Source organism: Populus euphratica, unplaced genomic scaffold (genome assembly GCF_000495115.2).
Source record: "Populus euphratica unplaced genomic scaffold, PopEup_1.0 scaffold1219.1, whole genome shotgun sequence".
Lineage (NCBI taxonomy): Eukaryota > Viridiplantae > Streptophyta > Magnoliopsida > Malpighiales > Salicaceae > Populus > Populus euphratica.
Genome location: NW_011501072.1, coordinates 37780 through 46944, shown reverse-complemented (window position 1 = coordinate 46944; position 9165 = coordinate 37780). Strand labels below are relative to the sequence as shown.

The window sequence follows — 9165 nt, the reverse complement described above, 5'->3', positions numbered from 1 at the left end:
TTCACCATCAAGTCAAATCATAAGTTAAATGAGGCTAATTATGAAAAAATTATCGAATGGATGAAAAACATTTTACTTGAACGAAATAGGTTGTAAGAGAAGTTTTATGCTATCTATGAAATCATAGAATCAAGAAATATTCATCTTGGTTATGTATAGATGAATTCAATCCATTTGGTACATTTATTGCTCCTTATTCTTTTTGGTCGATGATATTTAAGGTTTACAACTTGCCACTAGGGATGTGCATGAGATCGAAGTTCATGTTTATATCTATGGTCACACTCAATCCTAATTGATGTGATCCCAACACCAAAGGATCCATTGGAGGTTCTGGTTGGTCTAGTTACAAGGCTTAGAGCTAAGAGGTTCAAAAAAGATTTCAATGGACTTCTTTGAGATACGTGGGCTAAGGTGGACTTTAGAAGGATAATAAATAATAAAAAGAAAGCTGTGATTAATGTGATTCATATTCAAAAGGGACTTGTTGATGGAACCAAGACCATTACACAAGGATTGAGAGAAGAAGACTAGATTCAGATAGTTTGATAATTTGTTACCTTTTTATCATAACTGGAGCTATAGATCAAATTTTAAGGTGATTCTAGTTAGTAAGGAAACTAGACTTCCATACATTTCCAACGGTATATGGCACACCTTATAATTCTTTAAGATGAGAAAGAACCATCCATTTGAAGTTGGGCTTTGTTGTTGCCAGATAGAATGTGAAAATAACCAAACTTGTATTATTAAATTAGTTGGGCTATTAAACTTTCTTTATTTTGTGAGGAAACACGTGTTTGGGTTTCAAACTTTTTTATTTTATTTATTTTAATTAGTTAGGGCTAGTTTTAACTTGAGTTGATTATTATTTAAATTAGGTTTATATGTGACCCATTAAGGAAACTAGGGTTTCTGGCTTGGGTTATAAATACTCTTAAGAATAATTTTTAGCATACTTTTTTTCCTAATAATATTTTGATTTTTGTTGACCTTTGGTTTTCAATCTAGGTTCTTGATTGAACTTTCAACTTACTCTGTTTGCTCATCTCCAAGTGTTGGTGTTGTGATTGAGTTATTTTATAGTCTTGTTATCTTGATGCAAGTCTTCCATTGCGATAAGCTCATCCTATTTTCAATAAAATTGGATTAGATAGATCTTGGGTTCATGAATTTCATTAAATTCTACTAGGGTTCACATCACTAATAGTCCAAGTAGAAATATAGATGTTTGTCTTCATTCGTTAATTGATGATTTGAAGTAGTTGTGGTCATCCAAGGCTTTGAGATATGATCTATCGAGGAAATAAAATTTTCAAATAATGGCAACTTTGATGTGGACAATCAATGATTTTCTTGCATATAGAATGGTTTCTAGTTGGAGCACGCATGGAAAACTAGCATGTCCATATTGTATGGAAAATAACAATGCCTTCATGTTAACAAATAATGGTAAAACATCTTTTTTTATTGCGACAGGCAGTTCTTGCCAATGGATCACAAGTGTAGAAAGAACAAAAAGGACTTTTATGTTAGTAGAGTTGAAAGCGATGTTGTATTGCCGCTACCGTCAGATGAAGAATTGTATGACATGGTATCGAAGTATGATGACATTGTATTTGGTTTTCAATCTAGTAAGCAAAAGTTTTCTTGTTTTGGGTTTGACCCATAATTGGGTAAAGCGAAGTATTTTCTAGAAGTTTTCTTATTAGAAGACCAATATCCTCAACTATAACCTTGATATCATACATATTAAAAAAAATCATGTTTGAAAATATTTTAAACACGATTATAGATATGAAAAGAAAGATAAAGGACAACCTTAAGGATATAATAGATATATCTTTGTTTTATAATTGTGAAAATATAGAGTTGGTTTATGATGGGTCACGGGTCGCTAAACCCAAAATCAGCTTTGCCTTAGATAAGAATGCATAGTTGTCTACCAATAGCTTAAGACTCTACATTTAAACATATCAAGGTTAACGAATTTAGAGGATTGTAGATTGTATGGAATGAAGATCCATGACTTCCATATCTTTATACAATTACTCATTTAATTCCATGGAAATACTTGCTCAACCTTAAAACAAAAGTAGAAAACCAAGCGCATGTTAAGGCTTCAATATGCAAGGTCTATATTATTGAAGAGATCTCAACATTTATCTTGTGCTATTTCGAGCTTCATGTAAGAGCAAAAATCAACCACATTCCAAGGCATATGATAGTGGGAAAGTACCTTCGAGTGAAAACTTGTCAATATTCTCCTATCCTAGATGACTCATACCAAAAAATATTGTAAGAAGAAGATATTTGATAGAAATAAAATTCAGACAAGCATATAATTTTGTTCTATTTAACTGCGATGAACTCAAACCTTTTATTTAGTAAGCATAATACTCCATATGTTGTTACTTTTGAAAAATTCATCTCTTATATTATCATAAACTAGTAGATTGATAAATTCCTTATAAGCAACATTGTCAGTTTTTACTATCCAAAAACTCACACTTGACTAATTGTTCGATTACAAGTTAAATAATTTTTCACATATTTCAAAATATATGTAAGGACTATTTAATTATTCTTATCTTTTGGGATACTTAATTTCACTACATATTTCTCATTAACTATGATGAAAACGTAATTCATGTACCAGGTTCATTAAATGGGAGGGAATGTTGATGTTATTTTGAATTTACTAAACATGGGCATGAAAGAAATGTGAAGTTTTATAATGAATATTTCATTAATGGACATGTGTTTCGTAGTAAAGAGTATGGTCAAGGTAAAAAAAAAAACATATAATAGTGGGGTCTGTGTTAAGAAATTGATTTATAATAAATTTAAAGTTAACTACTATGAGAAGTTAGAAGAGGTCATGATTTTATTCAAATGCTATTGGCATGTTAACACTAACAAAGGAATAATAGTAGATCCCTATCATAGTTTAGTCAAAATTAATACAAAGCCTAAACTCCACAACGTCGACGATATCCTTTTTTTTTCCCGCCAATAAATTCCAGCAAGTTCATACACTCCTTCCTTGTTTAGAATGGCAATGATGAATTAACTGTGGGAGATGATGTCTTTTAACTTAATAAGATAGTTAATCTATATCAAATTTCTTCTTTTAATGACTTGGAATAAACTTCAAATTTTCATGTTATTGAGAATACTTTTGTTGATGTTGACATTGAGGAGTTGAATAATATTTTGAAAACTAGCAAGCAAACATAAGTCGATGAAGATGATGATAACAACAAAATCAATGTAGAGGATTACAATGAATATGATGATGATGAAATTGAAGAAGACCATTCTAATTAATTTGTACAACACAAATATATAATGCTATAAATTGTAATGTAATATTTATAGATGGAATTAACTTTAATATAATGTCAATGACGTTTATTTATTGTTAAATCATAATGAAGCATTTATTTTATATGATTTTATTATTATACACATAACTGGTGTTATTGTGATATATGTGTTGCTGTGATTTTAAATATTTGCAGGATGGATACATAAGGAATACAAATACAGTCTGACAACAAAAATTGTTTTGCATTATGGAAATAGCAACAAACTTATAAAATACAAATAAATACACCGACGAATTAAGTTTATCGGTATATTCCAGAGAGTATTGAAATTGTTCCCTTCTAAGTAGCATTGTTCATTGTGTTCAATACATACCAAATCATTGACAATGAATGTTTGTCGATATTTTCCTAAGAGATAAAGTACTATTCACTTTTCGCTTGCACTATTTATTACTAATTAGTACATACAGAATCATTGACAAATAAAAAAAGTAGTTAGTGATAGTTGGCAAGTTTTTTAAGATTTTTGATTAAATTAAAAGTTTCAATCAAACTTTACAAATGGATGCACCGATGAAAAAATTAAAAATATTAATTTTTAAAATGTTATTGATAAAACCATTGATAAAAAAAAGTTAATTGAAATATTAAAATTTCTAAAATCAGAATAAACTGTCACATTTCTTTTCTCTTCCTCTACAACTTTTTCTCTCATCCTCCCAAATCTTAATCTTTCTCTCTCTTGTCTCTCTCTCCTTCTATCCTCAACTCATTATCTTTTCTTCTCTTCTTCTCCATGCGCAAGTATATCTTCTCTTCTCTTCCCCTTCTCTACTTATCTATTTATTTAATAATTTATTTGGATTATTTTTCTCTTTTAGCTTAGGAAAACTCAACATGAAGGTAAGATTTTTTTTTTCATTTGTTTTTTTATTTTTCTATTATTAAGAATTGAATAAATGTTAGGGGGTTTTTTTTTATTTCTTATGTTATTAATAATTATATATATGTTAATGGAAATTGTTTTTAATTATTCTGTTAAAAATAATTGTATAAATGTTGCTGGAAATTTTTTTATTTTTAATTTTTTTTTGTAATAAATAGTTGTATAAATGTTGATGGCAATGTTTTTATTTTTTTGTTATTAATAATTGTATAAACATTGCTGGAAATTTTTAAAATGTTTATGTTCTTTAATGATTGTATATAGATTGGTGGAATTTTTTTAATTGTTTTAAATGTTTTTATTTAATGATTGTATATAGATTGTTGGAATTCGTTTTTTGAATTTTGATGTTCTTTAATGATTGTATATAGATTGTTGGAATTTTTTTAATTTTCTCTTATTGGTATTGTTAGCTAATTGATTTGTTGGTGTTAACACAATTTTTAATTTTGAAAAAAAAAATAGTAGCCATCATAAATGAAAAAAATTAAAAATAGCTAAGATAATAGCTAGGATAAATGAATAGTTTTTAATGTGAAATAATGATACTACAAATCCTTTAATGTGTTTATATTAACCTTTTATGATCATTTCATAAATGGTCAAAGCAAAATTAATTAAAATTTTAGTTAAATTAACATAATTCAAATTATTCAATTGAAATAAATTGAAATAAAATCAACTAGTTTGTGACGATCCAATTTAAATTGTTGTATTTTGAGTGGTGTAGAGAAAGTGCTACTAATTGTTTTTAAAATAGGAATGGTTTACAGTACCATAATTGTTTAATATGAGTAGATGCCTAGTCAATAACACGTACAAACAAGATTGATGCTAATTCTTCTAGCAACGCTTCCAACGACCATGAGTCTTTAGGTGCCAACCAAGAATAGACATTTGAGAAACAGGCATCTACTCATGATGTGGGCTTGTTGGGTGCGATACCACTATGTTAAAGAAGGGTCCACTCACAATGGGATCTATTTACCCAAAAGTATGAATCTTAGTGGAAGAATGATCTTTCAATGTAAGTTTGTTTTCCCTTCACATCGACATGTGATTAGTACTTAAAAGCACATTTTTATCAAGATTTTATATTATCATTTTGCACTTAAAGTATCAATAACTCCTTAACTAAAACATGTTTTATAATAACATATCATTTTGTTTTCTTCTTCCTTTTATTCCATTCCTACGCATGCATGAGTGTGTAGTCACGTACATTAAGTGGTAGACTTTATAGGGTATCCTCATAATTTTCATAAAATATGACCGAAGAAGATAACCAGTCACTTCATAATGAAAATAATAAGAATAACCGTGTTAGAACACTTAGAGACCACATGAATCCCACAAGAATAAGTGCATCATCATCAATAGTTTCCCCCCCTAATGCATCTTATTTTAATTTTAAGCTAGGCATTATTCAACTGCTACCTTCTTTTCATGCCTTAAATTTAGAAAATCCATACTTGCATTTAAAAGAATTTGAGGAGGTCTGTAACACCTATAATGACTCAAATTGTAGCATGAACACCATCAGATTAAAACTTTTTCCTTTTTTATTAAAAGATAAAGTTAATACATTGCTCAAAATTTGAGACCACGATCCTTTTGTGCTTGAGATGAAATGCAACAACAGTTTTTAAAGAAGTTTTTCCTTTCTCATAGAACAAACTCTTTCAAAAGACAAATCACCATTTTCACTTAAAAACCAGGAGAAACATTTCAACAAACTCTTTTAACACCTACCAATGTTGGGATAGGTATCGAGACTTGCTTAGTACTTGCCCTCATCATGGTTTTGAAACATGGAGATTGGTTTCACATTTCTATGAAGGGTTAACACCTAAAGATAGGCAAATGGTTGAATTGATGTGCAATGGAACTTTTGAAGATAAAGACCCTGATGAAGCAATGGAGTACTTAGACTTGTTAGCTGAAAATGCTCAAAATTGAGACACTGTGGGTACTTATGAGGCATCGAGTAAAACTCAACCTCATACATCTAGTGGAGGTATGTACAACCTTAGGGAAGATCATGACCTTCAAGCCAAGTTTGCATCTTTAGCTAGAAAAGTCGAGGCACTAGAATTGAAAAAGAGTGGTCAATTAAAATCTGTTGAAAACATTGTGTGTCAAATCTGTGAAACAAATGAGCACTCAATCAATGACTGTCTAACTTTATCTTCTTTTAAGGATTGTCTTCATGAACAAACCCATGCTTTAAACAGTTTTTAAAGGCCCAATCATAACCTATACTTGCAAACATATAATCTTGGTTAGAGAAATCACTCAAATTTTAGTTGGAAAAGTGATATTAATAATGCACAAACTTCATAGCCACCATTTCAAGCACACCATAATTTTCAAAATTCTCATAGATATGCACATCTTTATGTTCCCTCTCCTAGAAGAAATCTTAAGGAAACTTTGTATGCATTCATTGAAAAGCAAGAGACAATCAACACTCAACTTGCTCAAAGCATAACATATTTTAAAGATACTCTTGCAAAATTCACATCTACTCTTAGTTTCCAACAGAAAGGTAAGTTTCCATCTTAACCACAACAAAATTCCAAAGGGCAATACAATGTAAATGCAAGTAGTTCTGGAAGCCAACACTTGGATTAAGTCAAATCAGTCACTACTCTTCGCAATGGTAAGGTTATAAAAAAAACTCACTCTTGAACCTTGTGAGAAAGATGATGAGTCAATCTCTGAGGGTAAAGAAGAGGTCTAATCTAAATATTACAAAGAAAAGACTGATTCCCTACCAGCACTTCCATTTCCTCATGCTATGACCAAACAAAGGAAAGTCAATCACAAATCTAAAATCTTTGAAACTTTCAAACAGGTAAGGATCAATATACCTTTGCTGGATGTTATTAAATAGGTTTCTTCTTATACTAAATTTTTGAAAGATTTGTGCACTGTAAAGAAAAAACTGAATGTGAAAAAGAAAGTCTTTTTAGCCGAACAAGTAAGTGCCATTCTTTAGAACAATAATGCTTTGAAATATAAAGGCCTTAGTTGTCCTATAATTTCTTGCTTTATTGGAGAATATAAAATTAAAAGAGCTTTACTTGATCTTGGAGCTAGTGTGAATTTACCTCCATATGCAGTCTTTCAGAATCTCAATCTAGGTGAGTTAAAACCAACATCCGTAACTCTCTTACTTGCTGATAGATCTGTAAAAGTACCTAAAGGAATAGTTGAAGATGTGTTAGTACAAGTCAATCAATTCATTTATCTTGTGGATTTTATTGTCTTGGACACACAACCTATTGAAACATGTAATTCATTTCCTGTTATTTTAGGATGTCTTTTTTTGCAACTTCTAATGTATTGATTAATTATATGAATGTACTGATAAAGCTCTTATTTGGAAACATGACATTGGAGATGGATATTTTCAACATTTGTAAGTAACCTGGAGATGATAATGAATTACAAGTATATCATATTGAGGAATTAGTTTATGATCAACTTTAATCTACTCTAAGTAAAAATGAGTTGGATGAATTTGAAGATTTGCAAATGATTTATTCTTAGGAAGAAATCACGGATGAAAAAGGCACCAAAAATATTGATGCGAATCTTTTGTTAAGAGTGATAACAGATTCGACATCCGACATCACACCAATTGATGATTACTTTCCTAACGAATCCTTACTTTTTCTTAGTCCAATGCCTTGGTATGATAAAAATATCAATTTTCTTGCTTCAAGAGATTTTTCAACTCATTGGAGTACCCAAGACGAAGGAAAGTTTTTGAACGAAGTGAAGATCTTTTATTGGGATGACCCTAACTTATTTAAATATTATCCTGATCAAATATTTCAAAGATGCCTTCCTGATAATAAGGTAAGTAGTGTCATTAAACTTTGTTATTCTGAAACATGTAGGAGTCATTTCTCATAAAAAAACAGCTGTAATAATCTTTCAAAATGGATTTTATTAGCCCCCCATATTCAAGGACACGCATGCATTTTGCAAAACTTGTGAAAATTATCAAAAAGTTGATACTAGTTAAAAAGTTTTTCTTTATAATTCTCAACTCTATTTATTCCCTGGAGAGCTAAGATTAAGATGTAACAATCCCTTTTTTGAGAAACATGTGTGTCCTCATATGGCTTTTGATATTAAGAATCCAAAGAATGATAATGTTTTTAAGTCTTTCTCACTCCGTGACTTGTAAGTCGATTCTTTCAGTTTCCTATAACTTATATTTGTGTATATATTTGTTCAATTCCTTGTTGCTTCTCTTCTCTTTGCATCTCTTTTTCGCTTCTCATCTTAAAAAATAGACACTACTCTTGAAAAATAGAAAAAGTATTTCCCTATTTTATCTCAAAATGTGATTACAAAAATTTACCGAGCTACATGTGCAAGATTAAGGTTGTTAATGAACCATGTAATTCCTGAAGAGATTCACTGGCTAATTAAAGCAAAGGTCCGATTATCAGGTGAATCTTCCAATTCTTTCATTTCACACAAGCCTGGAACAAGCAAAAGCACTTTTACAAAGAAACGTCATGCAAAAAGATTGAAAGTCTACCATCGATGTGCCAGATGGACTTGCAATGCACAATGTCGATCTTTAGGAATGATATCTGTAAATTATGAAGATAAAATACTATTCATTAAGGATGGCTTGAGTAAGGGGTTTTTATATAATCTTTTATTGACTCTTGAGACGCATCCTAATAGAGATGTGCATCATGCAATTCATGATTTATGACCATTATTCCATAAAAAACATGTTCGACATAGTCTTAGGAATCTGATAAAAAAGATCTTGTTTGACGGTTTCTAAGAAAACTGGATGGGAAGCCTATCCCCGACCCATAGAGGGCGTTTAAGCCGTTCTTGGACGTAAAACCA

General features: G+C 30.3%; 1 long non-coding RNA gene across 1 annotated transcript in view; it reads right to left on the bottom strand.

Annotated features, from left to right (window-relative positions):
• Positions 1 to 8486: 8486 nt before the first annotated feature.
• LOC105117193 (uncharacterized) overlaps positions 8487 to 9165 on the bottom strand; it is a 21118-nt gene continuing 20439 nt past the window's right edge. Inside the window, exon 3 of the long non-coding RNA XR_840687.1 lies at positions 8487 to 8497. This is a non-coding gene — a long non-coding RNA (uncharacterized LOC105117193). The remainder of the gene's footprint in view (positions 8498 to 9165) is intronic.